Here is a 20,162-nt window from a genome sequence, read left to right as displayed (position 1 = left end):
GCTTGTGGGGTGTAGCCTAGATCCCCTCTCCTCAGCTGGATCCCTGCAGCTGACTCCTCAATCTGTTCCAGTCCCCTTTGTCTTTTCTGTCCTTTCCCTGCTTCCCTGCCTTGCTGCTTGTGGGGCAAAGGAAAATGAATAAGGAATACAAAAGAAGAGTTGATGCTTTTGAGTTGTGGTGTTATTGAAGAATATTGAAAGTACCCTGGCTGTCAGAAAAACAAAAACATCTGTCTTGAAAGAAGAGCAGCTGCAATGCTCCTTGGAAGCAATAATGGTCAGACTTCATCTCACCTACTTTGGTGATGTTTTCAGAAGAGACCACTCCATGGAGAAGAATATCATGCTTGGTAAAATGGAGGGTCAATTAAAATGAGGAAGACCCTCAATGAGACAGATTGACAAAGTGGCTCAGGTATAGCAAGGATTATGAGGCTGGTGCCGGACTATTGTACATAAGGTTTCTATGGGTCAGACCTGACTCGATGGCACCTAACAACAACAACATATATCCTATACTTTTATAAAACTAAAAAGAATATCATTAATTTCAAATATTTTCATATGAATTTACTGAATTCTGCCTTGGTGACAAGCTCTGTGTAAGTGCTTCAGAAGTATACCTATTTTTTTTTTAACTTTTTATTGTGATTTGGGTGAAATTTCACAAATGAGATTCATTTCTACAGTCAAGAGTTCATATACATTTTGATGTGTGACATTACAATCCCTGCAGTGTAACAGCTCTCCTCCCACTTCACCCCTATAGTTGCCGGTGTCTCTCTTGCTTATTCATTGCTGCCTGCCTACCTTTCTCCCTTTGCAAATGCTGCCCTTCTGATCTCCTATGGTTGATTTTTCTAAGGAATGCTTCTGCCTGGTGTATTTGTTAGCTTTTTAGGTTTTTCTGTTGTTTGGCTGAGAGGAAAGCCACAGGAGTTCAGATCCAGGCCCAAAGGGTGACTTGAGGCCATAATCTCAGGGACTTCACCAGTCTTTATCCAACCAGTAATCCTGGTCTTTTTTATGTTTTTAAATGTTGTTTCCCATTTTTTCTCCCATACTACACAGGATTCCAATTTTGATCCCTTTACAAGTGGTTGGCATTTGTAGTCAGGCATCATCAAGTTCTTCTCTCCCCAGGGTCATATAGGCTGAGGTTCTCATGATCCATTAGTCCTTTGTACTATTTCCATGTGTCTTTGATTTTCTTCACTACTTTTTGCCCCAGATGAGGTTAGATCTTAGATGGTTGCTCACAAGCTTTTAAGACCCCATATTCACTGAAATGAGATGTAGAATAATATTTTTGTGTGTTTTGTTGTGCCAAGTGAATTTGATGGCCCCCATGACCATGATCCCCAGCCCACAGGCCCAGTGACTCAGTCCCTTAAGGTGCTTAGTTGTGGCTAAGAAGTTGTTCTCACTTTGCCTCCTGTTAGCTTTATACTACATAGGGACATTTTTATAGCACATACAAATACATAGGTAGGAATATTGTCTGCCTAGCCTATATATAAGGAGCTCTGGTAGCACAATGCCTGAAGGTATCTGTTAACCAGAAGGTTGGTGGTTCAAACCCACCAGCCACTTCATAGAAGCAAGACTGAGCAATCTATTTCCATAAAGATTTACTGCCTCAGAAACCCAACGGGGGTCATTATGAGCCTATACATGGTCTTCAATATATTCCCATTTGCCTATCTGTATCTGATCTTCTTGCCTGTCTACCTACATATCCACTTGTAGATTAAAATTTTCTATTACTGATAATGCACTATGGTGTATGCAATAGTGTTTACCTTTATTGTCTGTACCTCTCATGCACTTCCCCATGTCTTCCTTTTCTTTTCCTTAGTGATATTGTGTTGGTCACATGCTTTTATTATATTGTCTTTTCCTTCATATGTATCAATACCTGTTTCTTAACTATCCATCTACTTTTCCTCCCATCCTTGGTAACCAACAAAGAAAATTTTCTTCCTTGTGTAAACCTTTCCTTGACTTTTTATGATAACGGACTCATACAATATTTTCCTTCTGTGATTGACTTAATCCCCCTCACCATAATGTCCTCCAAGTTCGTCCATGTTATGAGGTGATTCACTGGTTCTACATTATTCTTTAATGTTGCATAGTATTTCATTGTGTGTATGCACCATAGTTTGGTTATCTATTCATCTGTTGATGGGCACTTAAGCTGTTTCCATCTCTTACTATTCTAAATAGTGCTGCAATGAACATGGGTGTGCATATATTTATTCATGTCCTTCATCTCACCTCTTTAGGTTAGATTCCTAGTAGTGGGATCATTGGATCTAATGGTATTTCTATTTTCAAATTTTTAAGGAAGCACCATACCATTTTCCACAGTGGTTGGACAATTTTTACAGTCCCACCAGCAGTATATGAGAGTTCCAATCTTTCCACACTTTCACCAGCATTTGTTGTTTTCTGTCTTGTTGAACTTTGCAATTATTGCTGGGATGAGATGATATTCCATTATGGTTTTGATTTGCATCTCTCTAAGGGCAAATGATCATGAGTATTTCAGCATGTGTTTTTGGCTGCTACATGGATATCTTCTTTGGTGAAGTGCTTGTCCTGTCCTTTGCCCATTTTTCAATTGGCTTGTTTGTCTTTCTGATGTTGAGGATTGAAGTTTTCTATAAATTTTAGAAATAAGTCTCTTGTCAGATATGTCATTGCCAAATATTATTTCCCAATCTGTAGGTTTGTTTTTTTGTTTGGCAAAGTCTTTTGATGAACACAAGAATATAATTTTTAGAAAGGTCAAGACATTCAGTTTATCTTCTGCTGTTTGTGCATTTTTAATTATGCTTCATAGTCAATTTATGGCATAAATTAAGGCCCTTAAATTTGCTCCTGTTTTATCTTTGATGAGCTTTGTAGTTTTGGGTTTTACATTTAGGTCTTTGATCCATCTTCAGTTTGTTTTTGTGTAGGATGTGAGATATGAATTTTGTTTCATTTTTCTACAAGTGGATATCCAGGTTTGCCAGTAACATTTGTTAAAAAGACTCTCTTCCCACTGAATACGTTTTGGCCCTTCATCAAAGATCAGCTGTGCATAGGTGGATCTATTTCTAGATTCTCAATTATGTTTCACTGATCTATGTGTCTATCATTGTACCATTACAAGGCTGTTTTCACTACTGTGGCTGTATAATAGGTTTTGAGATCTGGGAGCATGAGACCTCTTACTTTGTTTTTCTTCTTTAGTAGTGCTTTGCTTCTCTGAACTTTCTTTCTTTCTTTTCTTTTTCATTTTTATTGTGGTGAAAACATACCCAGCAAGACATTTGCCAACATAACATTTACAACTAAGGGACATTAATGCCATTTTTCATGTTGTGCCACCACTATTGCTATCCTTTTCCAAAATATTCCTCCACCATTAGCATAAATTCAATGCCCCCCCCAAAAAAAGCTTCCTCTTTCCCCCTCCCTCCTACCTGGAAAACCCCTAATAGTTTTTGTGTGGACTGTGATTGTCTGTTGTCTCTGAGACATTGTGGTGGTGTTGTATTTAGGATTAATTTGTAATTGTATGTTGGTGTGATTTTCCCAATATTTTATTTTCCTTTTTTTGTCTTGATAAATCTGTGTGATCAGGGTACTGTGCTCCTTTATTTTCTAGTTGTTAGCATTTAGGCACTTACCAACTATCTCCTAGTGAGTGTGATAGAGAATGAGAGTGTGCGTACAGATCTCTGTTAGCTGTTCATAAGGAGCAATTGAGGGTGAGTTGGGCTGGTTTTGGCCATCATATATCATTGGCTAGTTTGTGCAAAGGCAACTGGTAGCCATCACTTAGTGGATGGGGCTGCAAGAGGTACATATATGGTTGTGTTGTATTGGAATAGTTGCTGTCTTCCATTTAGTTAGACAGAAAAAATCCAAAAACCAACAAAAAAATATAAACAAGAGAAAAAAGACTTAAACTGCAGAAACAATACCAAAAGAAAGAAAAAGAGAGAGAGAAATGCAGTAAACACAAAGGAAAAAAAAAATCAAAAGATGTTAAAAGAGATAAAAGAAAGATAATGAGAAAAAGAGAGGAAAAAAGCTACACTCTCTGGGGAAGAATGAATGAAATAAAACAACAAGAGTAAAAGAATAGTAAAGAAAAAGTGGGAAAGCTGCAAAAGAAAAAAAACAATGGATGTGAAGAGCCAAAAGTAAGAAAGGAAAAGGGAAGAGAAAAACAAAAACAAAAACAAACCAACAGCAACCAAAACAAACAAACAAACAAACAAGAAGCACAAAGGACGGGACTGAGAAAAAAATAAATAAAGGAAGATAAAAAGAATAATTTAAAAACAAACAAACAAAAACAAAACTGTGAGAGCTGAGGCAAAGCACCCAGGCTTTGTCCGGGCACAGACCAGATTGGAATTCCTGCTGGTCAAGAAGGTGGATGGAGGCAGGAGATGGCCACACCTTTGTTCACCAAGAGGGTGTGTGGTATAAGAATAACAAGAGGAATATCACACCTTTCTAGTCATCAACTCCCAGTGTGTTTGCCCATTTCATCTTCCACAAGTGAATGCTATTCTTAGTTCACTGTCCAGGTAAGAATGCCACTTGCACATATTCAAAATTGCCACTCCCACTAGTTGCAAAAATTCAAAATGGATGTCCACACAGCACACTGGCAGTTCATAGGTCTGATTGTACCCTTCTTCATTGTTTTCCTTTCTGATTGTTGGGCACCAATGCGGTCCTTGTCCATGTATCCTTAGTGAGCAGAGCTGATTCTTGAGTTGCTACCAGAAAATACTCAAAATGGCTGTGCCTTTAGGATAACTGGCAGTCCGCAGCTCCATTGTCTCCTCATTCACTGTTTTCATTCAGATTCTTCTACTACTTGGTATTTAATCCACTTCTTTATCCTTGCCTTCATAGCTCAGGGTTCCAGGCTCATCTTCTGTATACATTTCAATGGGTGTCTCATTGCTTTGTTGCAGGGGCCTGTGTAGCTTCTCTGCCTATCCTGCCATCCTGCCAGAACTACAGCTCTCTTTCTTTTCACATAAAATCAGAGGTTGGTTTTTCCATGTCCTTTAAGAATGTTGATGGAAATAGATTGACATTGCAATGAATGTACAGATTGCTTTTATTAGTACTGACATTTTCACAATGTTCAATCTTCCTATCCATTAGCATGGCATATTTTTCCATTTTTGTAAGTCCTTTTTAGTTTCTTTTAGTTGTGTTTTGTAGTTTTCTTTGTATAAGTCTTGGTTCAAACCCACCAGCTACTCCTTGGAAGGAAGATGTGCAATCTACTTCCATAGTGATACTGCCTGAGAAACCCAAGGAGGGGTCGCAATGAGTTGGGTCCGACTTGACGGCACCTAACAACAACAAAGTCTTTTGTGCCCCTGGTAAGATTTGTTCATAAGTATTTTATCTTTTTGAGAGCTATTGTAAATGATACTGTTTTCCTTATTTCCTTCTTAGAGATCTCTATAGATGTAAAGGAATCCAACAGATTTTTTTTCATGTTTATCTTGTATCCTGTCATTTTGCTGAGTCTTTCAATTAGTTCTAGTACTTTTCTTGCAGAGTATCTTTGTTTTTCTGTGTGTAAGATCATGTCATCTACAATAGAGGTAGTTTTACTTGCTCTTGCCAATTTGGATGCCTTTCATTTCTCTATCTTGCCTTGCTGCTCTAGTTAGGAGTTCCAAAACATTGTTGAATGGAAGTGGTGATAGAGGGCATCCTTGTCTAGTTCTCATTCATAAGGGAAGTTAATACTTTCTTTCTCCATTGAGAACAATGTCGGTTGTTGGTTTTCCATATATGCCCTTAATTACATTGAGAAGTTTCCTTTCTATTCCTATTTTGCTGAGAATTTTTATCAGGAATTGGTGCTGGATTTTGTCAAATTTCTTTTTCTGCATCAATTAATATGATTTTGTGGTTCTTTTCTTTTGTTTTATTTATATGATGGATTACATTCATTGTTTTGCTAATGTTGAACCATCATCGCATACCTGCTGTGAATACCACTTGGTCATGGTGTATTATTGTTATTATTATTATTGATAGAGTTTTGGATTCTATTGGCTAGGATTTTATTGAAGATTTTTCCTTCTATGTTCATAAGTGATATTGGTCTGTAGATTTCCCTTTTAGTGGTGTTTTTGCCTGGTTTTGCTTTCAGTGTTAGGATTGGTCATAGAATGAATTTGAGAGTAGGAATCTTCTATGTTTTGTAATAGCTTGAATCAGATAGGTGTCAGCTTTCTCTTAATGTTTGATAGAATTCTTTAGTGAAACCATCTTTTTGTGTGTGTGTGGGAGAGGAATGTTTTTATGACCTGCTTAATATTTTCCTTGTTATTGGTGTGTTCAAATTTTCTATCTCAGGTTAAGTAGATCTTGTGTTTCTAGAAATTTATCCATTTCTTATAGGATTTCAAATTTGTTTGAGTGCAGTTTTTTGTATTTTGTTTTTATCATTATCTTTTATGCTTGGATTTTTTTTTTTTTTTTTTTGTGATATTGTCCATTTCATTTATTATTTTTGTTGTATACATCTTTTATTTCTTTTCCTTAGTTAAATTTGCCAGCGGTTTGTTGATTTTGTTAATCTTTTCTTTTTTTTTCCAAACAGTTTGTGTACATTTGGTTTCACTCCCTGATTACTATCCCTACCCCTGACCCACTCTCTTCCTCTCCCTTTCCTGTGACACACCCCCATTCCCTATGCTCTTCTTAGTTATGCACTCCTGTCTGTCCAGCTTCCCTCCATATAAATGCCACCCCTCTGGTGCTCCATGGCTGATTGCTCCAAGGGGTGTATCTCCTTAATGTAAGTGGGTGCATTGCCTTGGGTTGGGTGTTCTACATGTAAATGTTTCTACTGTTGGGCTGAGATTCAATCCTTGGGAGTGAGTCCTATTCCTGGCCTGAAGTGTATCTCAGGGCCAAAGTCTTGGGGGTTCCACCAGAGTTCATCAGACCAGTAGTTCTGTTTGTTATTGTGTTTTTGGATTTTTTTCCATGTTTTTCTCCCACTCTATCCAGGATCTCCAATTTTGATCCATCCCAAGTGTTTGGCATTGGTACTAGCCACCATCTAGTTCTTCTGGTCTTGAGGTCTATCATATCCTAGGGTTAATTGTGTTCAAATGCCTTTGGTTTTCTTCATCTTCTTCACCTCAGATGAGGGGAGACCATTAGCTGCACTTTAGATGGCCATTCAAAAGCTTTTAAGACCCTGGTCGATATTCACCACAGTAGGCTGTGGAACAAGATTTTTATGTATTATGTTGTGTGAATTGAGCTTGTGACTGTCCCCCAATAGTATGGTCCTGAGTCAACAGACCCAGTGGTTCTCTCTCCCAAGGTATTTGGCTATCTCTGAGGGATTACTCCAAATCTATCTTCTGTTGCTTCTGTAATGATTGCTATTATTTTGTATCACTAGTATCTGTGCAAGATCATCCTAGTTAAATCTATCACTGGTCTAGGGCATATTCCTGTTTGCTGACCCCCATCTGATCTTCCCAGTTGTCTATACTTTTATCTGTAGCCTGGTGTTTGGTGTTAGTGGTAATGCAGTATTGTGCATATACTGTTATTAGCCTGTCATCTGTGTCTTATGTGCACAATTCAGTGTCCTCCCTTTCCCCAATGTTATCATGCTGGTCATAGACTCCATACTATCCTTCCCCTTACCCAACCAGTGTGGCCCCCAACCAGTCCAAAATTTTCTCCTTCATTTCCCTCCCATCCCTGGTAACATACAAGGTGAGTTCCCTTCCTTGGAAAACACTTCCTTGACTTTTTACAGTAATGGACTCATACAATATTTGTCCTTCTGCAATTGACTATTTCACTCAGCATGGTGTCCTCCAGATTCACCCACTTTGTGAGATGATTTACTTATTCTTCATTGTTCTTTAATGCAGCATAGTTTTCCATTGCATGAATGTACCATAATTTGCTTATCCATTCATCTATTGGTGGGCATTTAGGTTGTTTCCATCTCTTTGGTATAGTGAATTGTGCAATGAACATGGGTGCACATGTGTTGTTGTGCCCTCTCACCTCTTTATGATATATTCCTAGTAATGGAATTACTGGTTCAAATTATATTTCTATTTTCAGTTTTTTAAGGAAATGTCATACCATTTGCCACAATGGTTATACCATTTTACAGTGCCACCAGCAGTGTATGAGAGTTCCAATCTCTCCTCAACCTCGCAAGCATTTGTTATTTTCTGTCTTGTTCAACTTTGATATTATTGCTGGGGTGAGATAATATCTCATTGCTGTTTTGATTTGCATGTCTGTAATAGCTAATGATCATGAGCAATTCCTCATGTGTTTGTTGGCCGCAGCATATCTTCTTTAGTGAAGTGTCTGTTCATGTCCCTTGCCCTTTTTTGAATTAGATTGTTTGTCTTTTTTGGCATTGAGGTGTTTCTATAAATTTTGGAGATAAGTCCTTTGTCAGATATGTCATGGGCAAATATTTTCTCCCAATCTGTAGGTTCTCTTTTTATCCTTTTGGAGAAGTCTTTCAATGCACATAAGAATTTAATTTTTAAAATAAAAAATTCTATCTTCCCTTCCAACTCCTGTGTATTATGATAGTCTTTTTATGCTGTAAATTAGACCCCCTAGATTTACCCCTATTTTATTGTGATGATCTTTATAGTTTTTGGATTTTACATTTAAGTCTTTGATCCAGCTTGAGTTTGTTTTTCTGTATGGGGTGAGGTATGGGTCTTGTTTCATTTTTTCAGATGGATATATGAATTTGCCAGCACCATTTGTTAAACAGGCTATCTCTTCTCCATTTAGTGGATTTTGGTCCTTTGTCAAAGATCAGCTGTCCATAGATGAATGGGTCTATTTCTGGGTTTTTGTTTCTGTTCCACTGGTCGATCTATCTATCATTGTACCAATACCATGTTGTTTTAACTACTGTGGCTTTATAATAGGTTTTGGGATCTGGGAGTATGAGACCTCCCACATTCTTTTTCTTTTTCAGTAGTGCTTTGCTTATCTAAGATCTCTTTCTTTTCCATATGCAGTTAGTAATTGGTTTTCCCCTATCCTTAAAATGTGTTGATGGTATTGGGATTGGGATTGGATTAAACACATAGATTGCTTTGGGTAGTATTGACATTTTCATAATATTCAGTCTTCCTATCCATGAACAAGGCATTTATGTAGATCCTTTATAGTTTCTTGAAGTAGTGTTTTGTAGTTTTCTTTCTATAGGTCTTTTGCATTTCTGGTAAGATTTATTCCTAGATATTTTTTCTTTTTAGTAGCTATTGTAAATAGTTTTTTCCTTATTTATTTTTCAGAGCAATCTATGCATTTAATCCAATCCCAATCCCGATACCATCAACACATTTTAAGGATATGGAAAAACCAATTACTAACTTCATACAGAATAGCAGTTTGCTATTCATTATCCATGTATTTGATTTTTTTTTTCCCCCTGATTTTCTTATTCTTGATTTCTAATTTTATAGTGTTGTGATCTAAGAAGACGTTTTGTAGTATTTCAATGTTTTTACATTTATTGAAGCTTGTTTTATGTCTTAACATATGATCTATTCTGGAGAATGATCCATATGTACTGCAAAAGAATATGTATGGTGCTTTCATTGGAGGGAGTGCTCTTAATATGTCTGTGAGGTCAAGTTGCTTGATTATGTTGTTGAATTCTTCTGAATCTTTGTTGAGTTTTTTTTCTAGTTGATCTGTCCTTTGAAAGTCGTGTGTTAAAGTCTCCTACTACTATTGTAGAGTTACTTATTTTTCCTTTCAATTCAGTTAATATTTGCTTCACACATTTTGGAGCACTTTCATTGGGTGCATAGATATTTATTATGGTAGTGTCTTCTTGGTCAATTGACCCTTTTAACATCATATGTTGTTGTTGTTGTTGTTATGTGCCATTGAGTCAGCCCCGACTCATAATGACCCCTCCTTGGGTTTCTGAGGCAGTATTACTACAGAAGCAGGATTGCCCAACCTTCCTTCTGAGGAGTGGTTGGTGGGTTTGAACTGCCAGGCTTCTGGTTAGCAGTCAGGTGACTTAGGCACTATGCTACCAGAGCTCCTTTAACATCATACAGTGTCCTTTTTTGTCCCGTATGCTGTTTTCTACCTTGAAGTTTATTTTATCAGAAATTAATATTGCCACTCCTGCTCTTTTTTTTTTTTTTGGTTACCATTAGCTTGTTATATTTTTTTCCACTCCTTAATTTTTATTTAGGAGCTTTGGTGGCATAGTGCCTAAGGCATTTGACTGGTAAAAAGAAGGTTGGTGGTTCAAATCCACCAGCCACTCCTCAGAAGGAAGATTGGGCAATTCACTTCTGTAGTGATACTGCCTCAGAAACCCAAGGAGGGATTGTTGTGAGTTGGATCCAACTTGATGGCAGTGTTGTTTTTATCTTTGTGTCTAAAGTGGGTCTTTTGTAGGCAGCATATCAATGGGTCTTCTTCCCTTATCTAATCTGCCACTCTCTTTCTCTTGACTGGTGCATTTAGTCCATTTATATTTATCCCTAATTACCCATTGAGGGTAATGAATTCATTGCTGTCATTCTACTGCTTTTTTTTGTCATGTTGTTGGAGATTTCCTTGGTCCAAAAACTTTTCTTTGCTGAGTTCATTTTGTTATCAAGTGTGTCCTCTCCTTTCCTCTTTATTGTTGGTTTTGTGCTTACTAAGCCCATATGTTTTCCTTCTTTCTGGATTTGCTTAGGGGGATTGTTCATTTTCTCTGTGGCTACCTTGGAGTGAATTCTTCTTACTTTAATTTTGGAACACTGTCCTATAAGGACATTGTCCTGTCTTCCTCTCCATTTGAAGTTGTCTGTAATTGGAACTTTTATTCCTTCTATTTGCTTTGTTGCTGGTGTTGTCTGCAGATTGACTCCCTTCTTTCTTTCTGTGCAATGTTTTATGAGGTTATTTTTAGCATCTATTTCTGATTTGACTTTTAAGTGTTGAGGTCAAGGGTCCTGGTTTTAATTTGTTGTTCTCTGTTGTGAGTTCTCTATTGGAAGGACTTCCTAAACATTTCTTGTAGAGTTTGTCTGATTGTCACAAAATCTCTTAATTTCTGTTTATCTGAGAATGTCTTGATTTCACCCTCATATTTGATGGAAAATTTGGCTGGATTTAGAGTTCTTGGTTGAAAGTTATTTCCTTCAATGTTTTATATATGCTGTCCCATTGCCTACTTGCTTGCACGTTTCTGCTGAGTAATCAGAACTTAGTCTAATTGCTTCTCTGTTGTACGTGACATTTCTTTTTTCCCAGGCTGCTTGCAAGATTATTTGTTTGTCTTTGGTTTTGGAGAGTTTGATTATGATATGTCTGGGTGACTTTCTCTTGGGATCTATCCTGTATGGGGTTCATTGAGCTTCTTGGACAAATATCTTTTCTCCCTTCATGACAGAGGAGAAATTTTCTATTAACAAATCTTCCACAATTTTCTCAGTGGTTTTCTTTCTTTTTGCCTTCTCTTTTTATGGTATTCCAATGAGGCATGTGCTGTTTATTTTCATGTCATCCCAGATAACTCTTAGGATCTCTTTGCTGCATCCAGCAAAACTGCACATGTCATGAAATGAAGCGACATGAAAGGATTAATGGTTTTCTTTATTATTATTTATTAAGGAACAGGGGCCAGGCGGACGCCCTACATGTTCTGTGAGAGTAACCCCTGATGCCTTTGTCCTACTTTATTTATATGTTTGTACATTACATCATTAGTTTTGGAATCCACACCATCAGCTTATTCTCTACAGAGCTAAAGTTTTACCCCTCTATGTGCTCAAGGACAACAGGTGGTCATTAAAACAGTCACAGAAGTCTTCTCAGGAATAAGGAGTGTAAAATGATAAATGTTTACTAGCACACAGTGACTCAAAGTATGAAACATCCCAACAAGATAAAATCCATGTAGAATAACATCTACTTTTAATACTTTGATGCTTTGCCAATTAAGCATTTAACAGTGAGAGAGACCTTGCTGTCTCTTAAAGCAACATTCAACCACAGAGAGGCCTTGCCATCTCTAAAAGCAAACACTCAATCACAAGAAAGGCCTTGTCATCTCTTCACTGTAATTAGAACATGTGTCTTGCAATCATGTTCTTTTGGGGGTCTTTTTCTTGGTCCCCAACATCTCTTCATTTCTCTTAAATCTTTGTTCTGATTTTCTTCACACAGGCTGGTCAAGAGACTTATCCTCTAGTTAGGAAATACTTTCTTCAACCAGTTCTAGTCCACTTGTTTTTCTTTCCACTGTGTTGTTGAACTCTGTAATTTAATATTCATCATCTGGCTTTCCCACTGCTGTTTTTGTATGAGTTCTGATTGTGTATTAATCTTGTTATTTTGATTTTGTTCTTGAATGGTTTTCCTGAATTCTTCCATGATACTGTCTGTGTTCTTCATCCCATTCGTGGTTTCCTTAAGCTCTTGTAGAATTCTTTATAAACCAGACTCATTGCCGTGAAGCTGACTCTAACTCATAGCTATCCCTCCTTGGGTCACCAAGGCAGTATCTCTATGGAAGTAGATTGCCCAATCTTCCTTGCGAGGAGTGGTTGGTGGGTTTGAAACACTAGCCTTCTGGTTAGCAATTAAGTGCCTTTAGCACTATGTCACCAGAGCTCTGTGAGTTCTATATAGGTATTTTCAAAATTCCTTCTAGGATAATTCTATTGCTTGTTCTTCTTCCATGTTAAATGAATATTAAGTCTGGGGTTTTATTTCTAATGTTCCCCCCTCTTTTATTCCTTGATTTGAGGTTGTCTGTTGTTTCCTAGATGGTTGAAGTTGTTGTCTTTAACTGTTAGATATGTATTGATTTGTTTCACTTTAATATTATGTTTAAATATATTTGCAAAGGTCGAGCTGGTGTATTTTATGTTTTGGGTTATTAATTCAGGTGTGCAGTTTTCTTTGTGTTCATGGAATCACTGTTGGGAACATGCATGTGGATCTCTGTTCATCATGAAGGGGATTTGGAATTGGGACAAGCAGGTATTGTGATGGTATAATGTGGTTTTTCTATTGGATGAGGCAGGGGAGAAGGGGAAAAAAGATAAAGAAAAAAAGTGCCAGTAGCCAGCCCCAACTTTCTGTGTTTCAGTAATTGCTGTTTGCTCCAGGGTTTTATTTTGAGTCTGCTTGGGATGGCTACAATTGATGACATTTTGTTGTCACTCACAGACCTGTGGTACAAGATCAGCAGAGACCCAAATGGTAAGGAGGCCGCTACTTTCCACTTGGGCCAGAAAGGCACAAAAACCCCATACCCTGGTCCATTCTGTGCTAAAAAGCTGTTGTGGGAGAGCTGAATCCCAGTCTTGCACTGTGAGCTCATCCCAGGGCCCGCCTACCAGCTACTTTCCTCCCTTACCCCTTTCCACTCTCAACTCAGCAATGGCCTGAGCCACAGGGGTTTCTGCTTTGTTTCTCAGAAATCTTATCTACTTACTCAGCTTGGTTCCCAAGGTTAGCATCAGAAGCTCCTGGTGCGGGTAGCCCAAGTTCCCGAAGCCTCCATGAGTTCCATGGGAACTCCTCCTTTTTTCTTTTCTCCATGGATCTACCCTGTACTGCTAAAGAGTTGTCCACTTCTCTGCCTCTCCATCTCCCCTCTGGCCATTTATTTTTCCTGACTGTTTACTTTGCTTTTTTTCTCTGTCTCCACTAAATCTTGCACTCTCTAACTTACTCAGTTGCACGTAGTTCCAGAATTCATGTTTCAAACTGCTGCACCTAGTTTTTCAGGAATGAAGATGCTAGATGGAACAAATGTGTGGGCTAAGGTATGATGCCATCTTCCTGATTTTGTTAATCTTTTCAAAGAACCAGCTTCTAGTCTTGCTGATTTTTTCTATATATTTTTGTTTGTTTGTTTCTGCTTCATTTATTTATGTTCTGATCTTTATTAATTCCTTTCTTATGGACACTGTAGGCTTCCTTTGTGCTCTTTTTCTAATTATTGGAATTCTTGGGTTACGGTGTTGATTTGGGTTGCTTCTTCTTTTTAGAAGTGTGCATAAATTGGTATAAATTTGACCTCTGTGTACTGTTTTCACTGTGTCTTAAACATTTTGTGTGTTGTTTTGATTCTCATTTGATTCTAGGAATTTTTAATTTCTCTCTTTATTTTTTTTGTTACCCAGTGGTTCTTGAGCAGTGTGTTGCTTGTTTTCCATGTATTTGATTTTTTCCCATGCTCTTCCTATTGTTGATTTCTAATTTTATAGTGTTTTGATCTGAGAAGATGCTTTGTAATATTTTGATGTTTTTAAATGTGTTGAGGCTTGATTTGTGGCCTAATAAATAGTCTATTCTGGAGAGTCACCTATGTGTATTGGAAAAGAAGATGTATTGTGTCTTTATTGGTGGACTGTTCTCTATATGTCTATGAGATCAAGTTGGCTGATTTTGTTATTGTGATCTTCTGCATCTTTGTTGAATTTTTTCAGTCCTTCATCAAAAATGGTGTATTAATTTCTCTTAATACTCTTGTAAGATTGTTTTCTTCTCCTTTCAATGCAGTTAGTGTTTGCTTTATGTATTTTAGAGCTTTTTCATTGTGTATATAGATATTTAATACAGTTATGTCCTCTTGGTCATTTGACCTTTTTATCATCATACAATGCAATGCCCTTCCCAATTCTTATACTGGATTTTGTCTTGAAGTTTATTTTATCAAAGATTAATATTTGAACTCCTAATTCATTTTTGTTGCCATTAGCTTGATATATATGTATCTATTTTCTGTTCTTGGATTTTAATTTATTTTTATCTTTGTGTCTAAGATGAGTATTTTGTACATAGCATATTGATGGGTCTTGTTTTTATATCCAATCTGTCACTCTTTTGCTCTTGTCTAGTGCATTTAATCTATTCACATTTAGAATAATTAATGATAGGTTTAAGGCACTTGACTGCTAACCAGAAGTCTGGTGGTTCAAACCTACCAGCCACTTCTCGGAAGGAAGATGGGGCAATCTACGTCCATAGTGATACTGCCTCAGAAACCAAAGGAGGGGTCACTATGAGTCAGGTCTGCACGGCACAACAACAACAACAACATGAATTTACCACTGTCATTCTTTTGTGCTATTTGTTGTAGTGCTGTTTTTTTGTTTCAAATATTTTTTCTGTGCTGAGTTCATTTTGTTATCAAGATTTCTTTCCCTTTTCTTCATTATTGCTAATTTTGTGTTTACAAAGTCCTTGTGATTTTCTCCTTTTGGTTAAAAGTCTTATTAAATTTCTTTGTGGTTACCCTGTAATAAATTCTTGTCTCCCTCAGTTTGGAATAGTCTGTTCTATATTCACATTGTCCTGACTTCCTCTCTACATGGGAGTTTGATAATTATACCATTTATTCCTCCTATTTGCTTTATAGTTGGTATTTATTTGGTATAATATATAATTGCAAAAATGCAACCACTGCTGTGGATTTGGATCTGACTCATACCAACCCTTCCCTGGGTTTCTGTGGGTATCACCACAGAAGTAAATTGCCCAACCTTCCTTCCAAGGCATGGTTGGTGGGTTTGCACCGCCGGCCTTCTGATTAGCAGCCAAATGCTTTAGGCACTATGCCACCAGAGCAGTTCTCAGTATTATATATAGTTGGTATTTATTTATTGAGGAGCTCTGGTAGCACAGTGCCTAAGGCACTTGATTGCTAACCAGAAGGCTGACAGTTCAAACCCACCAGCCACTCCTCGGAAGGAAGATGGACCAATCTACTTCTGTAGTAATACTGCCTTGGAAACCCAAGGAGGAGTCACTATGGGTCAGGCCCAACTTGACAGCACATAACAACAACAACAACATTTATTTATTGATTACTCTGGTTCTCTATTTTCTGTTTTGAAAGTTAATTTTAGATTTGAGAATTCTTTTTTCTGGGTTAGTTTTAGGTTGTGTTTGTTGTATGTCTTAATCTTAAGTTGTTGTCTTCTGTTGTTGGTTTTCTACTTAGAAGGACTTCCTTTAGAATTTTTTGTAGAGTTGGTTTGATTTTTACAAATTCCCTTAACTATTATTATTTTTTCTGGGAATACCTTAATCCCACCATCATATTTGAGGGACAGTTTTGCTAGATATGTAATTCTTGGCTGGCAATTATTTTCCTTCAAGATTTTGTATATGTTATCCCATCATCCTATTGCCTTCTTGCCTACAGGGTTTCTGCCAAGAAATCAGAGCTAAATCTTATTGCGTGCCCTTTATAAGTAATTTTTTTCCTTTGGTTGGTAAAAATGTGATTATGATATGTCTTAGTGACTTACTTTCTCTTGGGGTCTATTCTGTATGGGATTCATTGAGTTTCTTAGATAAATATCCTTTCTTCCTTCATGATATGGGGGAAATTTTCTGCTAGCAAGTCTTCAACAATTTTCTCTATGTGCTCTCTCTATATATAATTCCAATTAGGAGTATGTTATTTCTTTCAATGTTGTTGTTGCTATTGCCATCGAGTCAGACCTGACTCATAGTGTCCCCTCCTTGGTTTCCGAGGTGGTATCATTACAGAAGTAGATTGTCCAACTCCTTCCTTCCAAGGAGTGGTTGACGGGTTTGCAGTCAAGTGCCTTAGGCACTATGCTACCAGAACTCTTAGGTTTTCTTTATTTCTCTTCATTCTCTTTTCTAATTTTTCCTCATACAAACTAGTTTCAAGGGATTTGTCTTCAAACTGGTGTATGCGTTCCTCAGCCCAGTTTGAGTCTACTCTTTTGTCCTAATGTGTTATCTATCTCTGTAATTATAGTGTTCATCTTTTGGATATTTAATTGCTGTTTTTGTATGATTTCTAATTGTCTATTTATTTTGTCATTTTGTTCTTATATGTTTTTCCTGAATTTTTCAAGGATATTGTCTATCTTTTCCTTGCTTCAATTTCTCAGTTTATGGCTTCCTTGAGCTAATGAAAGGGTATATATATGATCTTTTAAATGTCTTCTCAGGTAGTTTTATTATGTATTCTTCCTTGGGGAAGTTTCCTAGTTCTTTATTTTGATTATTGGCTTCTGCTGTCTTGTCCTATTTCTTTGTTTGACTTGAAATTGTCTGTTGTCTCCTAGATATGTTGAAGTTGTTGCTTTTATTTGTCAATAGTGTATTAGTTTGTTTTACCCTTTTTTTTGGGGGGGGTGGTTTCTTTTGATATTTCTGGATGAGTGAGGCAAGTGTGCTTCTTTGGTTGTTAATATGGCAGCACCTGGGCACTCCCCAGCTGTTTCCAGATTGGTGGAATAACTGATGGGAATGGGGGTGTATGTCTCTATTTGAAATGAAAAGGAGCTGCAGTTGGGGTGAATAGGTGTTGTCCACCATTTGTCATTGATATAATGGTGTAGGAGCTGATAGTGGTGATTTTCTGTTAGGTGAAGTGGTCATTACAGTAGTTATAGATAACTTGTTTAGAATTAATATCTTCCTTCTGTTGGATGCAGCAAGAAAAAGAAATGAAAAAGAAGAAAAAAGGAGAAGAAGAGAAGGAAAATACAAAGAGACAGGAGAAAAGTAAAAGATAAATAAATATATAGAAAAAAAGAAAAGGTGAATGGTTGAGCATTAATTCCTCCCCATCTGCCTACACTGTGTGGATTCCATTAAGTTTTTTTTTTTTTTTTTCCCTTCTTGTCAGTATCTGATCCCTCTATTTAAAATGTTCCTGCTTTGGTCAGTCCCCTCTTCTCTCTCCCCAGTCACTAACCTCAGCCCATTTCCCTTTCAAGATAGTGCTCAATCTAGTTCTTTATATTCTCATTTCATGCTCAGAATTCTAGGGTCATCATTTATATGTGTTTTACTTTTTTTTTCCTCCATGTCTCTATTGTAGATGAAATGGACATAGTGTGTTTGCAGGAAAATATGTTGTCTCTGGGCCCATTCATATCTATATTAACTTAAGGATTGAGGGGGAATTTTTGTCATTTTACATATAAGCAATGTGATAAGAGTTTTTTATTTAAATTACTTCAGACTGTTTCTGTTTTTGAAAAGGAAAACACTTGTATCTGTAACTCATGAGAATATTTCAAGTAATGGAGGAGGGCCTGATTTTACAAGTCTTCTACTGAATTTTCAGTTTATGGTTCTATTACCACAATATGTTTTTCTTTGGCCTTTCTGAGAACAGATGGGAGCAGGAACCCAGGTGGGTACGCTACTGTGATACTTGTGAAGAAATTGATTTTTTTCTTTTCTGTAACAATGAGAATCAAACGTGACTTTAGCATGCATTGTTCTTGAGTTCCCCAAACAAAATAATTCCCTTTGTTAAATGATTTTGGAGAAATCCAAGTCTCTGAAGATGTTACATTGAATAAAATGTCATTTACCTTAAACACCCAAAATAATGAGAACTACCTGCACATCTATGGTGTGTTTAAATGGTACACTTCCACTTTTTGATACTATGGTATTTAAAGAAGAAGCTAATTCCAAAATCCTTCGTGATGGCTGATGGGAACTTGAAACTGACATGATTGACTCTTCTGCAAAGGCATTTTTTTTTTTTTTCCTTTTAAATCAGGAGAAATCTGCTCAATTAACAAACCATTGTATTTGGTAGTTGCTTTGAGTCAGTTCAAACTATTACAACATTATGTATAACAGGTCAAATTATTGCCTGGTCCTGTCCCATCTTCATGATTGTTGGTATATGTTAAAGTCCATCGTTGCACCTGTTATGTCAATTCATCTCATTGAGAGTTTCCTTTTCTTTTGGCTGATCTTTTACTTTACCAACTGTGGAAGTAAATGTTGTTGTCAACTTGGCTGGGCCTGGTTGAGTGGTTGGGAAGCTGGAAGCAGTTATTCCCCAAGATGAGACTGGCAATAAACTCCATGGTGGAATCTGCTATGAGCAGTTGAGTAGCTGCTTTAGAGATGTGGCTTCCCATATATAAGAAGCTTTGAGATTGGTCTTTAGCCTTTTGGTACACTTGAATCCTACATGTGGCCATGTCATTATTCAACAGCCTGCCATGCCCTGTCAATCCTGAGACTTCATCTGTATTGAATTAGTGGCCTGCCATGTTGTTTGGTGGAAGAAAGATGGGGCAATCTACTTCCATAGTGATACTGCCTCAGAATCCCAAGGAGGGGTTACTATGAGTTGGGTCTGACTCAACGGCACATAACAACAACAACAACAACATGTTGTTTGGTAACCTTGAGACTGTGCCTTTTTGCCTGTCAACATTGGGCTTGTCAGCCTCAGCAGCCAGCAGCTTTCTGAGTGAAGAAAAACCTCCAGCTTCAGTGGGCCAGGGGCAGGAGGCAGAGCTAAAGCCCAAGGTTGAGGGGCTTTCACCCAGCTTCTAGAGACTGACACTTTGAACTCAGACTTAAAGCCTCCAAAACTGAAATTTATTCTCAAAAGAAAATAAACTCCTGTTTGTTAATATCACCCCCATTTGTGGTATATTGCTGTCAGGGCAGCACTAGTTTACCAAAACACCAACCATGATATCCTTTCCTAGGTCTTTTCTGATGACATGTCCAAGGTAAGCAAATCAGTCTTACCATCCTCTCTTCTAAGGACCATTCTAGTTACATTTCTTTTAAGACTAATTTGCTCAAACAAATTAACCCATGAAGCCAAACCAAACCAAACTCACTGCTGTGGAATTTCATCTGACTCATAGCAACCCCTCCTTGGGTTTCTGAGGCAGTATTACTTCAGAAGTATATTGCCCAACCTTCCTTCTGAGGAGTGGCTGGTGGGTTTGAACCACTAGCCTTCTGGTTAGCAGTCTAATGTCTTAGGCACTATGCCACCAGACTGGGTACTAACTCTGAGACATCAAGTCTAGTCGGAATGAACCAACTATCACAAAGTGTTTATGAAGCTAGGGAGTCCTTTGTTTCCCTTGCATACTCCCAAAATGGCCTATTTCCACCTTTACCTAATTTGAAATGCCTCTGATTTACTTATCATCAATCTGTTACTGAAGCATTAATGATTTTTATTAATTGCAAAAAAATTCATATAGACCAAGTGGGGTTCATACCAGGTATGCAAGGATGGTTCAACATTAGAAAAACAATCAATGTAATCCACCACATAAATAAAACAAAGGAGAAGA

The sequence above is a fragment of the Orycteropus afer genome, unplaced genomic scaffold, assembly GCF_000298275.1.
Source record: "Orycteropus afer afer isolate SDZICR_OR568_19922 unplaced genomic scaffold, OryAfe1.0 scaffold00060, whole genome shotgun sequence".
NCBI lineage: Eukaryota > Metazoa > Chordata > Mammalia > Tubulidentata > Orycteropodidae > Orycteropus > Orycteropus afer.
This window is presented reverse-complemented; position numbering follows the sequence as displayed.